The following is a 24947-nucleotide window of genomic DNA, read 5'->3' on the forward strand; positions in this document are numbered from 1 at the left end:
ATTACTGTGCCCCAGTATGCTCACACTTGAGCCATGCACACAAAATTGGTATTGAACTAAATCAGTCCAGGAGGACCATCACAGAGACTTTGAAACCAACTCCCACACAGTCACTATACTGCCTTGCAGGGATTGCACAACCATAGATTCATAGATACTAAGGTCAGAAGGGACTATTATGATCATCTAGTCTGACCTCCTGCAATTAGTAAGGTAGGATGCCTTCAGTAAAAAGGAGAAACAAAAACAGGGGCATGATCCAAGACATCCACTGCATGGACACATTCTACCACCTAAAAGGCTAGAATCCAGAAAGAGAGCAGCCTCTGAAAATCCCTTCCCTCAAAATACCACTGTGGAAGGTTACAGAGAAAAAAAATGGCAGGAAATTCTGAAGATCTTGGAGAACCTGGGTCCTTCAGAACTACTCCATCCAGGCACTGTTCTTGAATGAAAACACTGATGTACTCTAAATTGAGCAAATGCGGAGATTGCAAAGGCTGGTGACAATATGACCAAGTGGAAGCTGAAGAGCAACCTCAAATGTGAATGTGGAGAGCCTCGGCAAACACTTGAATATTGCCTGATACAAAGCATGCTGTCAACATCTGGTACTCCCAAGGAACTATTCAAGATAAATGATAACACTAGATCTTGGCTGCCATTTTGGAATGACAAGCTGTGGTGGTGATGATGATGATGTTGATCAATGATGCAAGGTCCCAAGACAGCAAAGTTCTTCACAAATGCTTAATTTTAAGCATCTGAATAATGTCACTGAAGTCTGAGAACTGCCACTCTAAGGGTACTCCAAAGCCCACTGACTTACAGTGATGTAAATCAACAATAACTCTACTGAAGCCAATGGAATTGCACAGATGCTTAATTCAGTAGAGTTGCTCTAGATCTACAGCACAGTTAGTCATTGGGAGGCTTTCCACTGATTTCAGTGGGCTTTGGATCAGGTGCTGAGGACACAAAACTGGGATTTTCAAAGTTGCCTAAAGCATTTGTTTATCCAGTTCTTATTAAATTTACTTGGAACTGGGCACCCAAATTCCCCTAGGTGTTTTTCCAAGACTCAGCCTCTGGCTGTTTCATTTCTTACTGCTATTGGGATTTTCAACACAAAACATAAAAGCTGAAGAGAAAGGAATTTGATTTGTGGACACCTAATCTGCCACAATGGTCACACCAGTGTAACACTGGTGTAAGCAAGATGAGAATCGGTCCTATCGCTTTCCAAGTTGCAGTAGCACTATATTAAATAACAAAGATCCCAAACACCACCCACTCATGAAACCTTATAATTCTTCAGAGGAATAAATTCATGGCTTTGGTATATTCAGTGCAGCATCCAGAAGACATTGTAAAATAGAAGGGACTTGATTCTCTCACAGCATTTTTCCATAACTTCACTGGTGTAACAGTGGAATTACTTCTGATTTACTGCAGTGCAGAAAGAGATTCAGCCATAGATGTCAAAAAAGCATGTTTCTCCCAATAAAGTATGGAAATAAGCTTCTGCTCATTTGGGTTAGAAGCTCTGCTTTTAAAGAATTTTAGCATTAAAAAAGAGAGTTGCCAATTTCAAGAGGATATATGATCTCAAAAAGAGGCTATTAATGGAGCATTCTCACAACACTGCTGCTTCCTGGCACTGTTATAAAGAATTTGCAGAAACGGTGCTGCATTTCTTACACTGCTGTAAAGCTACCATGGGCTCCAAATTCATACTGTGGTAACCTGAGAGCTTGCAAAAAAAAATGCTTTTAGCCACATGATGTCCTTGAAGCTTCCAGCAATGTGTGATTAAGTGTTCACTAATGAAAACTGAATTTGACATACAAATGCCATATATTCAAGATTACTTACCTTAATTAGTGAGTCTATTTACTAATTAGCAATTAACTACTAACAAATGATAATTAGTAGTAAATTAGTGATTGCTAATACCTTCACTATTAAATTAATATGATTGTGTTAAAATTATAGTTTCAAATAACACTTTAGATGTTTCAAGGTCAAGAATTTTAATAAGGAATTTAAGTACACACGTAATGTAAAGTGTGTGTTTATGTGCTTTTCTGTATCAGGCCCAGCACATTGCAGGACTAAACTCTAATTGCACAAATTATCTGCTGGGTTTGTTTTGTGGACAAATACTCCCTACAGGCCAGGTTAAGACCACAGAAATGACCTGCGAACCTAGATCTCCAGAGGTGAAAGAAAAGGAGTACTTGTGGCACCTTAGAGACTAACCAATTTATTTGAGCATGAGCTTTCGTGAGCTACAGCTCACTTCATCGGATGCATACCGTGGAAACTGCAGCAGACTTTATATACACACAGAGAATATGAAACAATACCTCCTCCCACCCCACTGTCCTGCTGGTAATAGCTTATCTAAAGTGATCATCAGGTTGGGCCATTTCCAGCACAAATCCAGGTTCATTACTACACCTACTATTGCTGTGTTGTTTTTGTCTGGCTATTTGAAGGAGCCTGGATAAATGCATCTTTTTAGGGGACTTTCTGAGCCGTACACGTAGAGCGATAACTATTTGCCTGCCGCATTGCACCCTACAAATCTGGCTCAGCACACAAGGTCTTCTTAGGCTCTATCAAATGAAATAAGGGTTGTATTGATCCCACTCACAGAGCAGTGACATTTATTCTATTATGCAAAGCACTTTAGAGAGATTTTAGTTTCCTTCTAATTACTTAACTGTCAAGTCTGAGCTGGTTTGGGAAACAGAGCCTGTCATCATTCTCTGGATAGTAACAGATAGGAGTCTTAAAGTGTCTTTAGACTGTAGAGGAAGTGAAGCTACTACCGCCAAAGAGAATTTATTCCTGTATCAAGCACTGAAACTAGCCTGTATTTTTGATGACAGGAATTAAGATAATCACAAACTAAACAATATATTCTTATTAGGCCATTGGCATTAAGAGTAGGGATTTCATAATGTTAACCTCTGGGGTAATAACACTGGGTAGTCTGCATTATGGGGTAGCTCAAGGGCTAACTTTCTAGTTAATTATTTCAGTGAACCATCTTTTACTTCTCCCCATTGTTGCACAGCATGTGTCTTGGCCAAGTAAGTATCAGCCAGGCAAAATAACTACTGACATCCTACAATACCGAATCAAATGAAGAGAGCCTTCCACAGCAGCACATCTTTTCTGAAAGAGAATCATACGCCGCAGCAAATAACAGAAGCCACATCACTGAGTTCTTGTCCATAAAGCCTGCTGTCTTGTTGGAAAAAAATTGAGTCAACACAGAAATAAAATAAATTAAATAATGGTAAAAAAATCTCCTCTTCTGTGTCATAAACCCTGTGTTCAGATAATTGACTGCTTAGATTATTAATTCTTAGTAAACTCTCTAAGTCCCTGATCCTGCAAACTTATGCATGTACTTAACTTTATTCTGGTGCGTCATCCCATGAAATTCAATGGGCCTGCACTTGGCAGTAAATTAATCATGAGCATATTTCCAGAATCAGGGCCTTAGAATGTAAACAGTTTAGGGCAGGAACCATCATGTCTTTATATGTGTTTACAGCACTTGGCACAACAGAACCCCAATCCCTCACCAGGACCTCTAGGTGCTCTACATAAAATACTAATACTCAGAAAATTCAGTCAGTACTCAAACAGTAAATGCTGTAATTTTACGAAGGATACATACTATTCTTAAGTACCAAACTCAGCTTTAATATGGAGCTACTACCAGTACTTCCATAATACATATACTAACACTAACTGTAGTACTAATGACTTTCGGAATGAAATCTTACTTATTCCAAAGCACTATGAAATCCCCAGTATATGTTTTTATTTAGTTTGGTCACATTATCCAAAAATCAAATCATTCCAATTCCAGAACATAGCTCTCCTCTATCTTATGTGTCAGACAGGATTAAGTGTGATTGTTTTTAAAGTCTGCAAAGTCAAGTTTTGTGGTTTCTTAGATTTATTTTTTTTAAGCTATGGCTTTATGATTTTGTCATAAGCTAATTTAGGTTCATAACCTGTTTCTAGAAATGAATGTGTAATTTGTTTAGAGTCTGATAAATACCAGCTTTCTGCTTCAGTCCTTGTGAATCCTTATCCATCCAGACCGTAGCAGCAAGTGAATATTAGTTAGTAACTTAATTGATTTACCCATAAGATTCCTATTAGTTATGCTGAGCAGTAGAAATTAATGATATTCAAATACTAATGGAATTGGCCAGTGTGATTACAGCAGCATTTTTAATAATAAAATACATCTGTCAATATTATTGATTCATAGATTCATAGATATTTAGGTCAGAAGAGACCATTATGATCATCTAGTCCGACCTCCTGCACAATGCAGGCCACAGAATCTCACCTATCCACTCCTGCGAAAAACCTCTCACCTATGTCTGTGCTATTGAAGTCCTCAAATCGTGGTTTAAAGACTTCAAGGAGCAGAGAATCCTCCAGCAAGTGACCCGTGCCCCATGCTACAGAGGAAGGCAAAAAACCTCCAGGGCCTCTTCCAATCTGCCCTGGAGGAAAATTCCTTCCCAATGTTGGATCATATTAAAGAAGTTCTGTATTAAAAATCACAAATGAGTTTGATTCCCCAGAGTTTAAATTCCAGGGTATTACTAATTAAGAGGTCTCTTGGTTTTTGGTACTGTTTCTCTCCCTCTATGTGTGAAACTTGCAAGCTGCTAATTGTGTTAGTACATTCTAAGACAGAGTCTGTTCTCAAAGCAATTCACAGAGAGAGAGACTCAAAGCAATACTCTAACAACAGAAACAGCACCCAGAGACTCCCCACCCTTTTGTTGTATTAACAATTGTGATTAAAATAGAGATAGAGGATGGATGTGGATGGATGCTTGGTGTGGATAATAACTGAATGATCAGGGAGGTGCCAGCCTAAGAATCCAGTGTCCATCGGCTGAAGAAGGCGTCAAGTGGAAATAACCAGAGGACCCCCCGGAGGGCAGACTGGAATCCACCCAACAGCCTCAAGAATGGGAGAACCAAAGAACAAGATAACATCTTGGAGCCGTCAGGAATGTGCTATCTGCTGATTGATTCAGCAACAGCATGATGAAGCAATTCCCATAGACTGGCATAGGAAGAAATTCCTATAAAAATAGACTCTAAAAAGTGAGAACTTTGGGGTCTGATTCTGCAAACCAACTTCCAGGAGCATCAGATGAGCATCTGACAAGGCCCTGCTCCCTCCTCATGTCCAGGCCACCTGGCCAGTGGCTTGGCATGAGCAACTCTAAGGCTGGTAACTATGATAACAACCTTGCAGAACCTGTGTGTGTGGGTGTGTATGTGTGTGTGTGTGTGTTTGTATGAATGAATGTGAGAATAAATATGAGATTGAATGGAATGTTATAGCTATAACTAACTGCTTACTATGATTCTTTCTGTATTTACAATAAATGTGGTATTTTGCTTTTTCCCTTTAATAAGATCCTGCTGGTTTTTATTTTATTGGTACAACATTTTGGTGGAGAATTGCGAAAGGGGGAATATTGGTAAAAAACCTCAGTTATTGTAAATATTGGTGTGCACACCGCCAGCTCTAGTGAGCTAGGCATTTCTATTAGGTTAACCAGACCTGCTGGCCTCCGAGAAGGTAGCAGGGGACCTGCTGGCCTCCGAGAAGGTAGCAGGAAAAACAGATTAAACCAGACCTGCTGGCCTCCGAGAAGGTAGCAGGAGACCTGCTGGCCTCCGAGAAGGTAGTAGGGAAAACAGATTAAACCAGACCTGCTGGCCTCCGAGAAGGTAGCAGGGGACCTGCTGGCCTCCGAGAAGGTAGCAGGAAAAACAGATTAAACCAGACCTGCTGGCCTCCGAGAAGGTAGCAGGAGACCTGCTGGCCTCCGAGAAGGTAGTAGGGAAAACAGATTAAACCAGACCTGCTGGCCTCCGAGAAGGTAGCAGGAAAAACAGATTAACCAGACCTGCTGGCCTCCGAGAAGGTAGCAGGGGACCTGCTGGCCTCCGAGAAGGTAGTAGGGAAAACAGATTAAACCAGACCTGCTGGCCTCTGAGAAGGTAGCAGGGGACCTGCTGGCCTCCGAGAAGGTAGCAGGAAAAACAGATTAAACCAGACCTGCTGGCCTCCGAGAAGGTAGCAGGGGACCTGCTGGCCTCCGAGAAGGTAGCAGGGAAGAACAGGTTAACCGGACCTGCTGGCCTCCGAGAAGGTAGCAGGGAGAAACAGGTTAACTGGACCTGCTGGCCTCTGGGAAGGTAGCAGGGGACCTGCTGGCCTCCGGGAAGGTAGCAGGGGAAAAACGCATAGATTAAGCTATGATTTCAGAATCTAGGCTGTGTCACTTGCTAAGTAATACCAGCAGTGACAAAGAGATTGAAATATCCATGTTAAGATGTTTAAAAGAAAACAGGGTAAGCCAGTACTAGAGGGAGGAATGGAGTCAGAAGGAACTCCAACCTCACCTTTTGTTAAAGAAATTACACCTTTTAAACAAATCCTTCAAAAATTTGGGCACAGTCCTTGGACTAAACAAGCCCTAGCTGATGTCTGCACTATTTCGGACCTAGAGGATAGATTGGCTCAGTATATCCTCATATACAAACCTTCTAGTGCTGCCAAAAGAGATGCAGCAGCAATTTGGTTGTTGTGGGAGGCATGTAAGGATTCTTCTCTCCGCTTGTCTTCATGTAAAGAGGAAAAGGCACAAATGGAAAAGGGAGCAGACAATTGGAAGGTGCTGGCTACAAATATCCAAAGCCAGCTGAAAATAGTGAAAGAGGCACTCCAGGAATACAAAAAGAGTGAAAAAGTTAACTCTGCAGAGGCTGGAGGGAGGCAGGTAAAGGGGGAGAAGGTCCTATGTACGGCACCCCCAGGCATAATTACAAAGAGAAAAGAGAGTAAAAAAAAAAAAAAAAAGTTAACTCTGCAGAGGCTGGAGGGAATTAAGCAGTTAAACTTTGTATTTCACCCAAACAACTTTTAACCGAAAATGTTAAAAAGGAAAAGTGTTAGAGCATTCTTGGTTTCTTTGCAGCCATTCTGAAAGAAAAATGGGCCCTTTTCCAAAGGAATGTCTGTAAATTAGCCAGGCAAAAATAAACTATCTGATTAAAATAATTTGACTGGACAATTTAGTCAAACTTGCTAAAAGAACATAAGAGGGTTCTATTGGAACTTAACTGCCTCAAATGTATAAAGGGAATGTAAGATGTAAAAAACAGAGCAGTGTGGAAGGGATGTTGAAGGAAAAGAAAATGTGTATGTATCTGTGTGTGTGTAAATATGTAAAGTTCTAAGGACCAGTTAGTTTTGTTTTTGTTAATGCCACTAAAAATCCATTTGACTCTTTAATTCAAAGTTGCAAAACTGACAGACCTTTTTGCTAGACACAGGTAATTAGTGTTGTTTGGCTTTGGGATTTGGCATTTAACCCTTAAAAGGTAACTCAATGCTTTACAAAATTTAAAATGTTTTTAAGTTGTGGCTGCAGCAGGGCAGTCAAAATCAGGAGAATATATTAAAAAAAAAAATTGGATTCTTTTTGTTTGTTTTTTGTTTGTTTGTTTTTGTAACAAAATAGCAGATGAGAGTTGTAAAAAAAAAAAAATAAAAAAAGACAGTGCCTCTCTGAAGCAACAGCAGGGGTGAGGTGCACAAAACAAAAAGAAGCAATGTTAGAAACACTGAGTCTTAAAATGGCTCTGAGTAATCAGACTGTCACTTTGATAAAGGTACATGAAAACTCTGTAAGCAAAAAAAAAGAAATAGTGACACCTTATGTAAAAATGGATCTGGATAATGTTATAGAAGTTAAACTATGGAAGAAATGTGCATTTGCCCCAGAACATGTGCAGGGTATATTGTAGAAGGGGCAAAAGAAATGCAAACATACCATGCTACTTAATTAAAATGCTATTAGGGCTCCAAAGGGAGCCACAATAGGTTGGGTTTTCTTTTTCAGATTGCTGTGTGTTTTGGAAGCAGAAGTTAAAAGTAATCAAAACTCTGGTGAAAGTTGATTGTGTCCCTTTTAAGATAGAGTCTCTGAGCTGCTGATGGCTTTAAATCCAAAAGCAGGAAGTTTCTGTGAAAATGCAAATTATCTAAATGATAAAGGAAGGAAAGAACTAGCAGCACAAAGGAGCTGCAGATAAAGGACATACCTGGTCAGCAAACAAATTGTCTAAATAAAAGGCATGGGATAACAAGATAATTTTAATACATTTAATGATAATAAGTATCCCTGTAACAACGTATAGTGTGTATGATTTTTGGAAAAATCCTTTAAGGTCGTATGGTAATGATGCTTCTCAGTTATTACCTGTAAATACAACTTAAAGCTTAACACAGCAGGAAAAACATTATAAACTTGGTCTGCTGTATAAGAAGGAAAACTCAGGGATTTAATGACTAAACAGTGGGATAATTTCCCCATAACCCTTAAAAGATAAAAGCCTTTGAAACCTGGCCTGCCTATAGAACAAAAACAGGAAAATATGGGGGCAATTTCTCTGTTTTGCCTGCAATCAGCAAGGGTATTTGTAAAAGAAATATTTTAAGCAATAATCTGCCACCCCAAAAGGGGTAGAAACATGTTCTTTTTGTCTTTCAGAAAATCAGGAAAAGCTGCCAGCTGAAAAGCAACCCAATACCATGAATCTACTGTCACAATAGAAATTGTGTTCTGTGTTCTATGTTTTGTCTTGTGTTTTGTGTTGTTGCTCGCACTGTTGTGTGTTTAAAAAAAAAAATACTGAAGACCTGCAGGAACTTAAAAATAAATTAAGCTTTCTGTCCCAGCTACAGGACAGCCTGATACAAAAACAAGTACATGCCAATGTAGACTTGGTCCAAATTGGTCTGGGTAACCTAAAAGGCCAATGGAATCTTTAGTAATGGCTTAATACTACCACATGGCTTATCCATAAGAAAAAAAAAATATTAGAAATAGGAAACTACACAGCCATAACTATGGGATGCACTGAAATGCAGATACTTGCACTAGCTACTTTGGAACACAAAATGTTCTGGGTCCTATTGGGAAATATTAAGGGTTTGATGCATTTGTTAAAAAAGAAAGAGATAATTGTTTGACACTTATCAATATGAATGGATGCAATATGTTTCCACTATTGTAAACCAGACTTGTTAATGGGAGAAATTGTTGTCAAAATTGCACACCAACAGTCCCTGGAGGCAAAGGTATTGAAGGTTAACCCACTCCCCATATTACACATGGGATCCTTTTGGCTACCCTGGACCTTGAGCCAGTGAGCTGGGGAGGGAGGGAAGCTATTGGACACTAGAGGTTGTACCGAATGGACTCCTCAAAAGTGGGTGTGCCTCACCTTGCCTGTTGCCCCAGAACCTTGTAGTAAAGATACATCACTAGGATCATGTATGTGGCATGAATTGGAATCACAAACTCAAATTGCCTCACAGTACTTTCTCTTGAATAGGCTACATAGAAAGTGACACTGACGATTATAAATCTTAGTGTCAAAAGGGGGATTATGTTGGATCATATTAAAGAAGTTCTGTATTAAAAATCACAAATGAGTTTGATTCCCCAGAGTTTAAATTCCAGGGTATTACTAATTAAGAGGTCTCTTGGTTTTTGGTACTGTTTCTCTCCCTCTATGTGTGAAACTTGCAAGCTGCTAATTGTGTTAGTACATTCTAAGACAGAGTCTGTTCTCAAAGCAATTCACAGAGAGAGAGACTCAAAGCAATACTCTAACAACAGAAACAGCACCCAGAGACTCCCCACCCTTTTGTTGTATTAACAATTGTGATTAAAATAGAGATAGAGGATGGATGTGGATGGATGCTTGGTGTGGATAATAACTGAATGATCAGGGAGGTGCCAGCCTAAGAATCCAGTGTCCATCGGCTGAAGAAGGCGTCAAGTGGAAATAACCAGAGGACCCCCCGGAGGGCAGACTGGAATCCACCCAACAGCCTCAAGAATGGGAGAACCAAAGAACAAGATAACATCTTGGAGCCGTCAGGAATGTGCTATCTGCTGATTGATTCAGCAACAGCATGATGAAGCAATTCCCATAGACTGGCATAGGAAGAAATTCCTATAAAAATAGACTCTAAAAAGTGAGAACTTTGGGGTCTGATTCTGCAAACCAACTTCCAGGAGCATCAGATGAGCATCTGACAAGGCCCTGCTCCCTCCTCATGTCCAGGCCACCTGGCCAGTGGCTTGGCATGAGCAACTCTAAGGCTGGTAACTATGATAACAACCTTGCAGAACCTGTGTGTGTGGGTGTGTATGTGTGTGTGTGTGTGTTTGTATGAATGAATGTGAGAATAAATATGAGATTGAATGGAATGTTATAGCTATAACTAACTGCTTACTATGATTCTTTCTGTATTTACAATAAATGTGGTATTTTGCTTTTTCCCTTTAATAAGATCCTGCTGGTTTTTATTTTATTGGTACAACACCAACCCCAAATATGGCTATCAGCTAAACCCTGAGCATATGGGCAAGATTCATCAGCCAGATACTACAGAAAATTCTTTCCTGGGTAACTCAGATCCCACCCCATCTAATATCCAATTATGTATTGCTAGGGCTAGCATCACGATAATATCTGAACACCAAATATGGTCATTAAGATTTGAATGCACTAGTGCAATGGGGGAATAAGTGGCTGTTATTTTCATCCTAAATATGCAGTGAATACTGCTTCTTTTCTTTTCCTATGTCTATCATAAATATTTACCAACATAACTCAATTCTGTCTGTCTTCTTTTTTTCAGTGGTTCTGCATATTGGAATTTATAATTGAGTGAGTACTCTCTCTCTCTCTCAGTGAAGCATGATAGAAATCCTGCCAGGTGTATAAGACCAATCTTCCAAGAATGAGCTCAGTCTGATGGAGGAAGAGCCTGGAAGAACTGTAGGAACCTAGAACTTAACTCAGGAACACGTTTTTCCATTTATAGCTTTTGCCTGAGTTCTGTCCTTTTCCTTTTATTTGCAAATTGCTTTGAAAATAAACTGATATTGGTGGTAATAAACAGTGGTATTGTTTTTAAAATGTCGCATTTTGTGCCAGAAGCTCAGGGACTCCTGTTGGCCTCATATGACATAGATCTCTCTCAAGTATTCTTACATCTTTGTGATAGCACAGCTGGGTGCCACTGGCTAATGTTTGGCAGTGGAGCCTAGAGCTTCTCACAACCTCTCCAAGAATTCATATACAGATAAAAAGGAGATGGGGTGGGGGAAAGGGGAAGTATTGGACCGTGCAGGACTCCATAGGTGAGAGTTCTTGGGAATAAGGAGTAACAGCCCATCAAAACTTTCAGGGTCACGTCTGAGAAGAATGATTGACACCATCACAGCATTGCACCACTCACTCAAGCTAGGTCTTGTAAGTGGGTCAGTAGTACTTTGCAGACAGCTGCATCAAGTTATACACACTGTCCCAGATCCTCAGCTACTGTAAGTCAGCCACTGAAGTCCTCGGAGCTACACCGATTGACTCCAACTGTGGATCTGGCTCATTAAGTAGATATAGATATACATATGCTATAGCTAATACTACAAACTTCTTATCTCATAACCCATCTTATTCCTTTCCGAGTAACAGCCGTGTTAGTCTGTATTCGCAAAAAGAAAAGGAGGACTTGTGGCACCTTAGAGACTAACCAATTTATTTGAGCATAAGCTTTCGGTTAGTCTCTAAGGTGCCACAAGTACTCCTTTTCCATCTTATTCCTGTATATAACCAACTTACTTACAGATGGATACTTGTACTTTACTTAGCACCATCATACCTACAGCTTATGTACGTGACTTTCTTCCTGGACACAATTTATATTCTGATTTCTATTTCAATATCAATAGTAACGCATTTAAAAGTTAAAACTTACCATGTGAACCTTCAAAGAAAAAAGTTTGCTGCTTAAATTAGAGAACAAACTGGGGGCAAATTGGGTACTCCTTGCCCTGGTTTTTAACAGAAGAATGACGACTTTGTATTAGCAAAAGCCACTGAGCATATCCCAGTTTAATTGGCTCCATCAAGTGAAGTTTTACTTCATTAAACCTCTAGCTTAGAGATGGGAATATTCCATTCACATCCTGTCATGATCCTTTCCCTCTCCACCATAGACACTAGCCATGCAACTTTGTAAGCTTTGGGTTTCTTAAACTCATAGTCTTTAGCAAATATTTTTCCATGCAGCTGAAGAAGGTGAAGTCAAGTCCTGCTCATGTTAAACATAGGAAATAATTTCAGTCGGACTAGTCATGGCAAGCTGGATTTCTCCACTGTTCTGCTTCAGCTTTGCATCCAAGTTCATAAACAAGATTAAATTTCCATATTACATCTGTTGCATCAAATAAAAGCAACCATTGGGGACTACATATGTGCTCAAGTTACTAGTACTACTTGCAAGATCAACCTTTTCTTTTTAGTCCAACTCTTTAGCAAGCTACCAGTCTGACTAGGGCATTTAGACTAATGTTAGCCGTGTCTCATGTTCCAAGCTTTAGAGAGTACAAATATTTGATTTAAATATGTTGAGGCCTTGTATCTGTCTTTTTAACAGTCAATTCCTGGTCTCACTGAAGTCACTGCAAGATTTGCTGTTATTTTCAATAGGATCAGGATTTGATGTACATATATAAGCATTCCTTGGTAATACAAGTATGCTTGTATTACTATCATGTACTACCTACCTGTAATATTCTTACTTAAAAGTTACCTTTTCTTGGAAGTGCATACTATAGTTTGGGTACAAATTAACTTTTTTGAATCTAAATGGACCGGGGTATGTCTACACTATGGAATTAGGTCGAATTTATAGAAGTCGTTTTTTTAGAAATCGGTTTTATATATTCGAGTGTGTATGTCCCCACAGAAAATGCTCTAAGTGCATTAAGTGCATTAACTCGGCGGAGTGCTTCCACGGTACCGAGGCAAGCGTCGACTTCCGGAGCGTTGCACTGTGGGTAGCTATCCCACAGTTCCCGCAGTCTCCGCTGCCCATTGGAATTCTAGGTTGAGATCCCAATGCCTGATGGGGCTAAAACATTGTCGCGGGTGGTTCTGGGTACATATCGTCAGGCCCCCGTTCCCTCCCTCCCTCCGTGAAAGCAAGGGCAGACAATCGTTTCGTGCCTTTTTTCCTGAGTTACCTGTGCAGACGCCATACCACGGCAAGCATGGAGCCCGCTCAGATAACCGTCACCGTATGTCTCCTGGGTGCTGGCAGACGCGGTACTGCATTGCTACACAGTAGCAGCAACCCATTGCCTTCTGGCAGCAGACGGTGCAATAAGACTGGTAACCGTCATCATCATGTCCGAGGTGCTCCTGGCCACATCGGCCGGGAGCGCCTGGGCAGACATGGGCGCAGGGACTAAATTTGGAGTGACTTGACCAGGTCATTCTCTTTAGTCCTGCAGTTAGTCCTATTGAACCATCTTATGGTGAGCAGGCAGGCGATACAGATTGTTAGCAGTCGTACTGTACCATCTTCTGCTGGGCAGGCAAGAGATGAGGATGGCTAGCAGTCGTACTGTACCATCTTCTGCCGAGCAGCCATGAGATGTGGATGGCATGCAGTCCTTCTGCACCGTCTGCTGCCAGCCAAAGATGTAAAAGATAGATGGAGTGGATCAAAACAAGAAATAGACCAGATTTGTTTTGTACTCATTTGCTTCCCCCTCTCCCCTGTCTAGGGGACTCATTCCTCTAGGTCACACTGCAGTCACTCACAGAGAAGGTGCAGCAAGGTAAATCTAGCCATGTATCAATCAGAGGCCAGACTAACCTCCTTGTTCCAATAAGAACAATAACTTAGGTGCACCATTTCTTATTGGAACCCTCCGTGAAGTCCTGCCTGAAATACTCCTTGATGTAAAGCCACCCCCTTTGTTGATTTTAGGTCCCTGAAGCCAACCCTGTAAGCCATGTCGTCAGTTGCCCCTCCCTCTGTCAGAGCAACGGCAGACAATCGTTCCGCACCTTTTTTCTGTGCTCAGCTCACTTTGGCAATTAGGAGCACATTAAACACCACACACATTATCCAGCAGTATATGCAGCACCGGAACCTGGCAGAGCGATATCGGGCGAGGAGGCGACATCAGCGCAGTCACGTGAGTGATCAGGACATGGACACAGATTTCTCTGAAAGCATGGGCCCTGCAAATGCATGCATCATGGTGCTAATGGGACAGGTTCATGCTGTGGAACGCCGATTCTGGGCTCGGGAAACAAGCACAGACTGGTGGGACCGCGTAGTGTTGCAGGTCTGGGACGATTCCCAGTGGCTGCGAAACTTTCACATGCATAAGGGCACTTTCATGGAACTTTGTGTCTTGCTTTCCCCTGCCCTGAAGCGCATGAATACCAAGATGAGAGCAGCCCTCACAGTTGAGAAGCGAGTGGCGATAGCCCTGTGGAAGCTTGCAACACCAGACAGCTACCGGTCAGTTGGGAATCAATTTGGAGTGGGCAAATCTACTGTTGGGGCTGCTGTGATGCAAGTAGCCCACGCAATCAAAGATCTGCTGATATCAAGGGTAGTGACCCTGGGAAATGTGCAGGTCATAGTGGATGGCTTTGCTGCAATGGGATTCCCTAACTGTGGTGGGGCCATAGACGGAACCCATATCCCTATCTTGGCACCGGAGCACCAAGCCGGCGAGTACATAAACCGCAAGGGGTATTTTTCAATAGTGCTGCAAGCTCTGGTGGATCACAAGGGACGTTTCACCAACATCAACGTGGGATGGCCAGGAAAGGTACATGACGCTCACATCTTCAGGAACTCTGGTCTGTTTCAAAAGCTGCAGGAAGGGACTTTATTCCCAGACCAGAAAATAACTGTTGGGGACGTTGAAATGCCTATATGTATCCTTGGGGACCCAGCCTACCCCTTAATGTCATGGCTCATGAAGCCGTACACAGGCAGCCTGGACAGTAGTCAGGAGCTGTTCAACTACAGGCTGAGCAAGTGCAGAATTTGGACGTTTAAAGGTGCGCTGGCGCAGTTTACTGACTCGCTTAGACCTCAGCGAAACCAACATTCCCACTGTTATTACTGCTTGCTGTGTGCTCCACAATATCTGTGAGAGTAAGGGGGAGACGTTTATGGCGGGGTGGGAGGTTGAGGCAAATCGCCTGGCTGCTGGTTACGCGCAGCCAGACACCAGGGTGGTTAGAAGAGCACAGGAGGGCGCGGTACGCATCAGAGAAGCTTTGAAAACCAGTTTCATGACTGGCCAGGCTACGGTGTGAAAGTTCTCTTTGTTTCTCCTTGATGAAACCCCCCGCCCCTTGGTTCACTCTACTTCCCTTTAAGCTAACCACCCTCCCCTCCTCCCTTCGATCACCGCTTGCAGAGGCAATAAAGTCATTGTTGCTTCACATTCATGCATTCTTTATTCATTCATCACACAAATAGGGGGATGACCACCAAGGTAGCCCAGGAGGGGTGATGGAGGAAGGAAGGAAAATGCCACACAGCACTTTAAAAGTTTACAACTTTAAAATTTATTGAATGCCAGCCTTCTCTTTTTTGGGCAATCCTCTGTGGCGGAGTGGCTGGTTGGCCAGTGGCTCCCCCCACCGCATTCTTGGGCGTCTGGGTGTGGAGGCTATGGAACTTGGGGAGGAGGGTGGTTACACAGGGGCTGTAGTGGCAGTCTGTGCTCCAGCTGCCTTTGCTGCAGCTCAACCATACACTGGAGCATACTGATTTGGTCCTCCAGCAGCCTCAGCATTGAATCCTGCCTCCTCTCATCACGCTGCCGCCACATTTGAGCTTCAGCCCTCTCTTCAGCCCGCCACTTACTCTCTTCAGCCCGCTACCTCTCCTCCTGGTCATTTTGTGCTTTCCTGCACTCTGACATTATTTGCCTCCACGCATTCATCTGTGCTCTGTCAGTGTGGAAGGACAGCATGAGCTCAGAGAACATTTCATCACGAGTGCGTTTTTTTTTCTTTCTAATCTTCACTAGCCTCTGGGAAGGAGAAGATCCTGTGATCCTTGAAACACATGCAGCTGGTGGAGAAAAAAAAAGGGACAGCGGTATTTAAAAAGACACATTTTATAAAACAGTAGCTACACTCTTTCAGGGTAAACCTTGCTGTTAACATTACATACATAGCACATATGTTTTCATTACAAGGTCGCATTTTGCCTCCCCCCACCGCGTGGCTACCCCCTCAACCCTCCCCCCTCCCCGTGGCTAACAGCAGGGAACATTTCTGTTAAGCCACACGCAAACAGCCCAGCAGGAACGGGCTCCTCTGAGTGTCCCCTGAAGAAAAGCACCCTATTTCAACCAGGTGACCATGAATGATATCTCACTCTCCTGAGGATAACACAGAGAGATAAAGAATGGATGTTGTTTGAACGCCAGGAAACATACACTGCAATGCTTTGTTGTACAATGATTCCCGAGTACGTGTTTCTGGCCTGGAGTGGTAAAGTGTCCTACCATGAAGGACGCAATAAGGCTGCCCTCCCCAGAAACCTTTTGCAAAGGCTTTGGGAGTACATCCAGGAGAGCCGCGAATGCCAGGGCAAAGTAATCCTTTCACATGCTTGCTTTTAAACCATGTATAGTATTTTAAAAGGTACACTCACCGGAGGTCCCTTCTCCACCTCCCGGGTCCAGGAAGCAGCCTTGGGTGGGTTCGGGGGGTACTGGCTCCAGGTCCAGGGTGAGAAACAGTTCCTGGCTGTCGGGAAAACCGGTTTCTCCGCTTGCTTGCTGTGAGCTATCTACAACCTCATCATCATCATCATCATCTTCTTCGTCCCCAAAACCTGCTTCCGTGTTGCCTCCATCTCCATTGAAGGAGTCAAACAACATGGCTGGGGTAGTGGTGGCTGAACCCCCTAAAATGGCATGCAGCTCATCATAGAAGCGGCATGTTTGGGGCTCTGACCCGGAGCGGCCGTTCGCCTCTCTGGTTTTCTGGTAGGCTTGCCTCAGCTCCTTAAGTTTCACGCGGCACTGCTTCGGGTCCCTGTTATGGCCTCTGTCCTTCATGCCCTGGGAGATTTTGACAAAGGTTTTGGCATTTTGAAAACTGGAACGGAGTTCTGATAGCACGGATTCCTCTCCCCATACAGCGATCAGATCCCGTACCTCCCATTCAGTCCATGCTGGAGCTCTTTTGCGATTCTGGAACTCCATCATGGTTACCTCTGCTGATGAGCTCTGCATGGTCACCTGCAGCTTGCCACGCTGGCCAAACAGGAAATGAGATTCAAAAGTTCGCAGTTCTTTTCCTGTCTACCTGAGCAGTGCATCTGAGTTGAGAGTGCTGTCCAGAGCGGTCACAATGGAGCACTCTGGGATAGCTCCTGGAGGCCAATACCATTGAATTGTGTCCACAGTACCCCAAATTCGACCCAGCAAGGCCGATTTAAGTGCTAATCCACTTGTCAGGGGTGGAGTAAGGAAATCAATTTTAAGAGCCCTTTAAGTCGAAATAAAGGGCTTCATCGTGTGGATGGGTGCAGGTTTACATCGATTTAACACTGCTAAATTCGACCTAAAGTCCTAATGTAGACCATCCAGTTTAACCCAACTGAAGTCAATGAGGTTGTACTGATATCACTGGGAGAAGAAATTGGCCCACTGGGACTTAAATAATTTTAAATAACCACCTTGTAAATAACCACATTGTAAATAACTTGTATTTTTAAAATTCTTCACATTGTAACAATCAGAAAAGTCAAACACATGACCCTGGTCCTCAGGCCCATCTGACCTGCACGCAAGACACACTCTAGTTCAATTACACATATTTGGGTTTGAAAGACTATAAAACTGGACAGAATCCAAGGTCAGCTTACCAACTAACTGAATTTGAAGTGGCATTTCTAGCACTACCTTCACATTCTCTGTGAAAAGAGAATAGACTAGGATTGGCTCTGAATTACCTGCAAATAAACTCAAGTAATTTTTATATAAATGAGCCTCATTAGTTTTTGGTTTTATAGTACATTTTTAGTTTTTTTCTTCAAGCGTCACAATTGCTGCATCCTAGAAAGTGTTGCTGGGGCCCAGAGGTTTGTCAGGGAAATGTTGCAAAGCTTTCACATAACCTTCACAACGGTCTATACGTGAGATAGTCTTTAGCTTTCCTTGTATTATACCACTTATGACTCAAGTCCTACATGGATTAACCCATGTGAATGATGCATTTCTTTGCATTTGTGGGTGAGTTTACTGAAAAAGAAAAGGTCAGAAAACTTTTCTTAGGAGATTACATGCAGAAATATTGACCTCTTTACTGTGGCACCACTCCGAAAGAGAGCATACGCAGCTTGGAAGAGGGTTACAGTCTGAAGCCAAGATTTTCAGAAGTGATTAGTGATTTGGGGGACCTCCACTTTTGGGTGTCCAACTTGAGACACCTTAAAGAACCCCCATATTCAGAAGGCGCTGAGCCCCTCCCTCTGAAAATAAGGCCCCTATTTGATAATGAATGTTACTTAGAGCAGAAGCACATGTTATCTCTTAAAGTTAGAACTTTTTCTGTGTCCATCAGATCACGATACTAAATGTCCCTGTTGTAGGGATAACAGCATAATTGTATGGCTTGATAGCCAATACCACTTGCAGTACAGCCTAGTTTCTCCTTCAGTGAGTGGATTTTATGAGTCTGCAATGCACTAAACGTAATTGTCAGCTAATTTTCCTAAATGAACATTATGAATTCAACCGGCCGAAGCACAGCGAAATGTCATCTGCATCCCAGCTTGCAAAAGCTGACCTCACCATATACACCAAATAGCAGCACTTAGTTCTAATTGCACCTTAACTAACGATGATAAAGCATCATGTGATTCCACATAACTATCAAATGACCACATCCTAATCAGTACCTTTGAATATAAAGGATAGTTTAAAAGATTATTACATACATTAAACAGCCGATGTCAGGTCACGTCTGGCTCCAATTGCATGTTTTGTAGAAATAAGTTTTTTACAAAAGCTAAGCCAGTACAAATGGTTTCACAGTGTTTGTTCTTTTTATTTCCACTGGAAATCGGTTCTTAAACAAATAAGCATTCACTGGGAGTGTTTTCCGCGTATGGCTTGAGCCTCGGAACATGCACCTGTTTAACTTTACTAACGTTGCAATCCCATTGCAGTCAATGGAACTGCTCGTGTGAACCAAATTATGCATATGCATAAATATTTGTAGTACCAGGGCCTAAAACATTTTCACCTTAGTGAAAACCTCGGAGTAAATATTGCAAAACGTTGCAATCCCATTGCAGTCAATGGAACTGCTCGTGTGAACCAAATTATGCATATGCATAAATATTTGTAGTACCAGGGCCTAAAACATTTTCACCTTAGTGAAAACCTCGGAGTAAAGTATCCAAGCACCCAAACTTGCCGACACTGAAAGCCATGCTTACTTTTATGCACATGAATAGTTAAAAGAATTACTCTGTATTTGCATCCATATAATTGAGAGCAGCAGTTGGATCCAGCAAAAGTACACTGAAGTAAAACTAATCAGACTGGATAGACCGTATCCACAGCTGATAGATCATTAATAAAGTTCACAGATGTCAAAATGGGCCACATTCTCCTCTATTACACCCAGTGCACATCAGGTCTAATTATGTTGCCATTGACAGATTTCCAGCAGTGTAAAACTGGTGTAACTGGGGGCAAATCAAGCCTACTAGTCTACGTAATGTATCAATCTTCAGTAAGTATAAATACTCCTTTATCGGTTCCTTACTCTTAATGTATTCTATGTGCATTTCCCTGTAGCAGCATGTATCCATTCAACAGATGAGTCTATTATGTATTTCATTGCATAGGATGTGTGATTTGGTAAAGTACTGTATACATTTGTAACTTTAGCTTTTAAAAAATGGGATAGTTAATATATACATACATCTTACTTAGCTACATAAATGTTTTTATTGTTTAATTATGTTTGCTCAAAGCAAGCACACTCCCATAGCAGTAGCAAGAAATTTTCTTGCAAGTTAATAAGTAGAATTGAAATCTTCTCTTCACAAGTAGGTGAGTTCTCTGGCAATCAGGCTGTTGGGGATGATGTCAAGGGAATCCACTGAAAATGCTTAGGGAGTTCACTGGCATCCTAATGGGAAGGATGGGGTGTCCTTCTGATTCAGTGGACTATGAATCAGTTGAAGAAGAAGCTTAAAAGAGCCATGAGGAACGAGGTACCAGGGGGTCTGTGCCTTAGAGGAACCATCCAGTGGGTTGTGACCCAAAATCTGAAATAAAGCTATACATTATTAGGAATGGAGGGACCTTACTATAGCAGTCCTCAGAGTCTGGCAGACCCAGCAGCACTCTGAAGATGCAAAAGCCAGAAGCCCTCAGCTCCAGGTCCCAAAGTCACTAGTTCTTTAAAGAAACAAAACAAAACTTAGTCCATAGGGTGGGATCTTAGAACCAAACTGCTCTAGCCCCACTAGGCTGTTCTTACAACCTCTTCAATTAAAAGAATATCACTTTGACCTTATATATGTGAAATATGGAGCTCCTGTCCATCAGCATTAAACCTCAGGCACATGTTGACTTGTCCAAAAGGTTCCTAGCATCTAATTTGTTGTGGAGAGTTCTAGGCTGGTCTACCCTTAAAACCCTATAAAACCCTTATATTGTCATAGTTATGTCAGTAAGGGATGTGAAAAACCACACTCCTGAGCAACGCAGCTATGCTAACAAAAACTCCAGTATCAACACAGCTATGCTGATGAAAGAGTGCTTCTGTCGGCATCACTAACATCATTCCTATGTCAGCATTTCTATATCAGCAGAAAATCGCCTTCTGTCAGTATACACTGTGTCGCTACTCGGTGGCGATGCCAGCATAGTTATACCAACATAGTCCTAGTCACTCACCTTCCATTAAAACAAGTGGAAGTCCCAAAGCAAAAGCCGTGCATAAGTCTTTGAGAGTTTACTAGCAAGTATTCAACTTAAATATTAACTCTAAACAGAGGAAACATTTGAAACTCTTTTGTTAATGAAAAATCAACAGAAATTGCTTCTTTCCCAATAAGTTATTCTGACATGTTATAACACGCTGTAGAGCTAGGAAAGCATCTTTTAATGCACTGTCATTTGTACTATGTTTTGTAACAGGTTCTATCACAGGAACTGCTCAGGATTTTAAAGTCACTGAGCCTGATCCCTACAATGTGTTAGGCAACGCAACTCCTGATAAGTTATTGAAAACAAAAGCAATTTCTATTCATCACATATTATTGTTAAACTATTTATAGACTTGGAATTGTTGCCACCATCTTGTTTTTGGCTTCTAGAGCAACTGTATGTTGTGATGCTTTGTGGTAGCTTCCGGAAACAATGCAACATGACAAATCATACTGTAGAGTGAGGCTACAATGGAAAGCTGGAGCATGCATGTAACACATCACTTTTCCGGTTATGGGAATCTGAACAAAAATGAAACTACCTAAAAGTTAAGCTGCCAGAACATATTGAGAAAGTAGCAGATACAGAAGGTTGGGTGAAGAAGAAAAGGATACAAACCCACTGGAAAGTGCTATGGAAGTATCGGTCCTGGCTTGCCACACAGTAACTCCCCACATAGACAAATCTTAAAGGTCTGGAAAAGGATCATGAAGAAAACCCTGGGCAAAATCCTATGCCCACTAAAGTCAATGGCAAAACTCCTGTTGATTACAATGGAGTCAGGATTTCACCTCCTATGTTTTAAATATTTGTGCTCAATGGGTTAAATAAAAAATTAATGGGTGATGGAAACAAAGGGACAGATTGTGTGTGTTTGCTTTTGGGGCAGGCAACAAGTTTGCACAGAAATCCTCTTCCCCTTTTACCTCCTGCCAATGCCAGAATTCTCTATGAGAAATTATTTATAATTTTCCAAGATATTAACATAATTACTCTCAACAGTGACCTTAATTCCAGTTTTGTATTGCTTCAGACTATATTGCGAGGCATAATACACCAGCCAGATACTAATAACTATTTACAAAAGTAGATACCACTGTTACACAATGTTCAACTTGTTTCCCTGACATACATCCCTTGTTTTTCAGACATTCGAAGTAGCTTCTCCATCATTTTTAAATGTGATTAATCCAAACTTTTAGCTCATGCTCCTCAGCAGAATCCATTCGCTTTGGACACAGCCTTTCTCTGGGACATATTTGTCCCTTTCTTCTGACCATTGCATTATTTAGGTCAAGTTCCAGATACTATTGCGCTTTCTGGTTTATTAAGTTGTTACTGCTGGCAGCCTTTCAAGAACTAGCTAAAGGAAGTAGTTACACAATGGAGATATAGATTTCCTTAACTTGATTATTTAATTTTAATGACTGCCAGAAAGAGTTATCCTTTGCACTCATTTTATACCAACCTCAAAGTTAAATCACCTATTGCCTTAGTCTCTACTTTCACAAACTTTAAAGTCAAAACAGATTTCCTGCTGTTTTCTCTGAAATATACAATGGAAATGTGACATGCAACATTAAAAGAAAGGAAATGTCAAGCTGCTATATTTCGATGGCTAGTTTATTTATTCGGTAGGAAGCTGATGGCTTCTCCTAATAATATTCAAAAGCAGTTGTAGCTTCTTGTTTCCTTACAGGCAATTTCTAATTTGTAGAGTAAGAATTAAGTTTACAGTAAAAAAGAAAGGTGCAGTTTTCATGGTAATTTTCAACCATAGAGAAAACTGTAGTGATCTTTCTGGAGGCTATACATAGTCCTCCTTTTATCAGCACACCATACGAATTACCCAATGGCTCCATCCTAACCCTACACAATACCTGTGCATGATCACTCAGTTTGATACATTTTACTTTTCTGTTAGATTAAAAAAAAAAACTAGCCAATCATAATTATTTATTCTTTTAAACTTGCCTGCACTGGTCCTCAACACATCCTCCTCCTGTCCAGGGCAAGATGAATGCCTCAGTGCAGCTGAGCTGTAGCTCACGAAATCTTATGCTCAAATAAATTGGTTAGTCTCTAAGGTGCCACAAGTACTCCTTTTCTTTTTGCGAATGCAGACTAACCCGGCTGTTACTCTGAAACCACCATCTAAATGTAACTGACTTAGCCCAAATGCAGTCATGAAAGTCACATAAAGTTACCACTTGATTTTTGTCTCTTTGGCATAGCTGCTGTTTATTGATATCCAGTCTTTTATAAGAGTTGTTGATATTTTCTCTTTTCCTGCCAACCCATAGCTATTATCATTCCTTCAGTGTTCAGTATCTCCTTCACCATGATTTGCTCTATTTTTGAGTTTTCTGCCCCACTGGGCCAGATCTTCATTTGTTTCCTTGAGAGATTTAGCCCTCCATGTGTTATTCACCATGTTGTCCTTCAGCCCATGGATTCTCCAACTGTAGATCCAATGGCATCAGAAACACTGGCCTTTTTTATGGCTAGATCAGAGAAAAGTCCTGAAACTATGGGGGTCAGTCCCCAAGCCAGTTTGTATTGTTGTTGTTGCTGCAAAATGGGGTCAGGGTATGGCAAAGGTTGAGAATTGCATTAGTTCATACTTGTCTGGCCAGCCATTAGCTTCTATTCTATCTTCTCTCAATGTCCATTTTCTTTCCCATATAGTCTGTTATAGCTAGCAATGTGTTAAAGCAACGGCAGTAGATCATTTGTGTTTCATTATGAGATGTGGTCTCCAAATTTTGCAGCAAAATCAATTCATTCAGATACTTTTGTTTTATTCACACACATTAAATGAAATCATGCACTATTTTTATTTAAGTTCAGTTTTGGAAAAATGAAACACTTGCATGCTCTTAGTCTAGCCAGCATTTCTGACTCAAAGACACCTTTGTATCTACTCTCCGAGAAACCACCCTGCAAGCAGTACATTTTAAACATTAGGGAAATCAAAGGGACTGCTCACAGAGTAAAGTACCATTCAATGTGAGTAAAGGTGGCAGAATCTGGCTCCTAGAGAGAATGTTTGTTTTGTTATTGCCCTTCTGATTCTAAGTGGTAGACACGGAGAATTATATAAATACAGAAAAGAAATGCCACCATTTTGGGATTCATATTTCAGAAATCTCTTTGTGCATTGCACAGAGTTTGTGTGACTAAAACTAAAATAACCCAATAGGAAAGAGGTTTATAATGTTACTAAGACAGAATTTCTATTGACTTCATGGCAAGTGTAATTTGTTTTTTTTTAAGTGAAGTACTATATATCCTTCTTATAAAACTTGGCTAGATTCTCAGCTAGTGTAAACCACTGTAGCTTTCCCAAAGCCAGTGAAGTTGTGCTGATTTACACTAGTGGAGAATACAGCTCCCTTTCTATAGAAGATAATAACTATGGTATGAATATACAGAAAAACAAAGAAGTAGTTCTAGACTCACACAATTTTATTGTAATAGAATTTAGCACCAGGGTAGATAATACATAAATTCCAACAAAAAGTATCATTTTGGAAGCATGCTTTGACTGATTTTCATTAGTAAGTTATAGATTTGCAACTTTGCTCTGATTGGGCAATAAAATCAGGAATAAATTATAAAGGTATGAAACTCAGCCAGCCTCAGTTGATATGTGGTCTGAATAATTATTATAAATGAAGCAGTCATGGTAAGTAGTTAGTTTCTCTCTAAGACTTGATTCACTCATGTTGTACCAACTAAGTTCCTCTTTTTCACTTTCTTTTACATTTTACTTTTATTTATTTATTATTGCTTTGCAACATAAAGGAAAGGAAAGTACTATGTGTATTATCCAGTACTGAGATAGCTCATTATTTTTCTGTGTTCAATGACAATCAGGTTGAAGTTCCTGCAATGATTGTATTGAAAAGTTCCATGTTTTCTCATGCACGTTAGGCCCCAGTCCTACATCAGGATTCATTAGCATAGACCAGGGGTATCCAAGGGGTGGAATCTGGA

The 24947-nt window shown here is 41.2% G+C and overlaps 1 pseudogene; it reads left to right on the forward strand.

Annotated features, from left to right (window-relative positions):
* Positions 1-24947, forward strand: part of LOC140915211 (zona pellucida sperm-binding protein 3-like) — a 44055-nt pseudogene that overhangs the window by 12234 nt on the left and 6874 nt on the right.

Source organism: Lepidochelys kempii, chromosome 7, assembly GCF_965140285.1.
Source record: "Lepidochelys kempii isolate rLepKem1 chromosome 7, rLepKem1.hap1, whole genome shotgun sequence".
Lineage (NCBI taxonomy): Eukaryota > Metazoa > Chordata > Testudines > Cheloniidae > Lepidochelys > Lepidochelys kempii.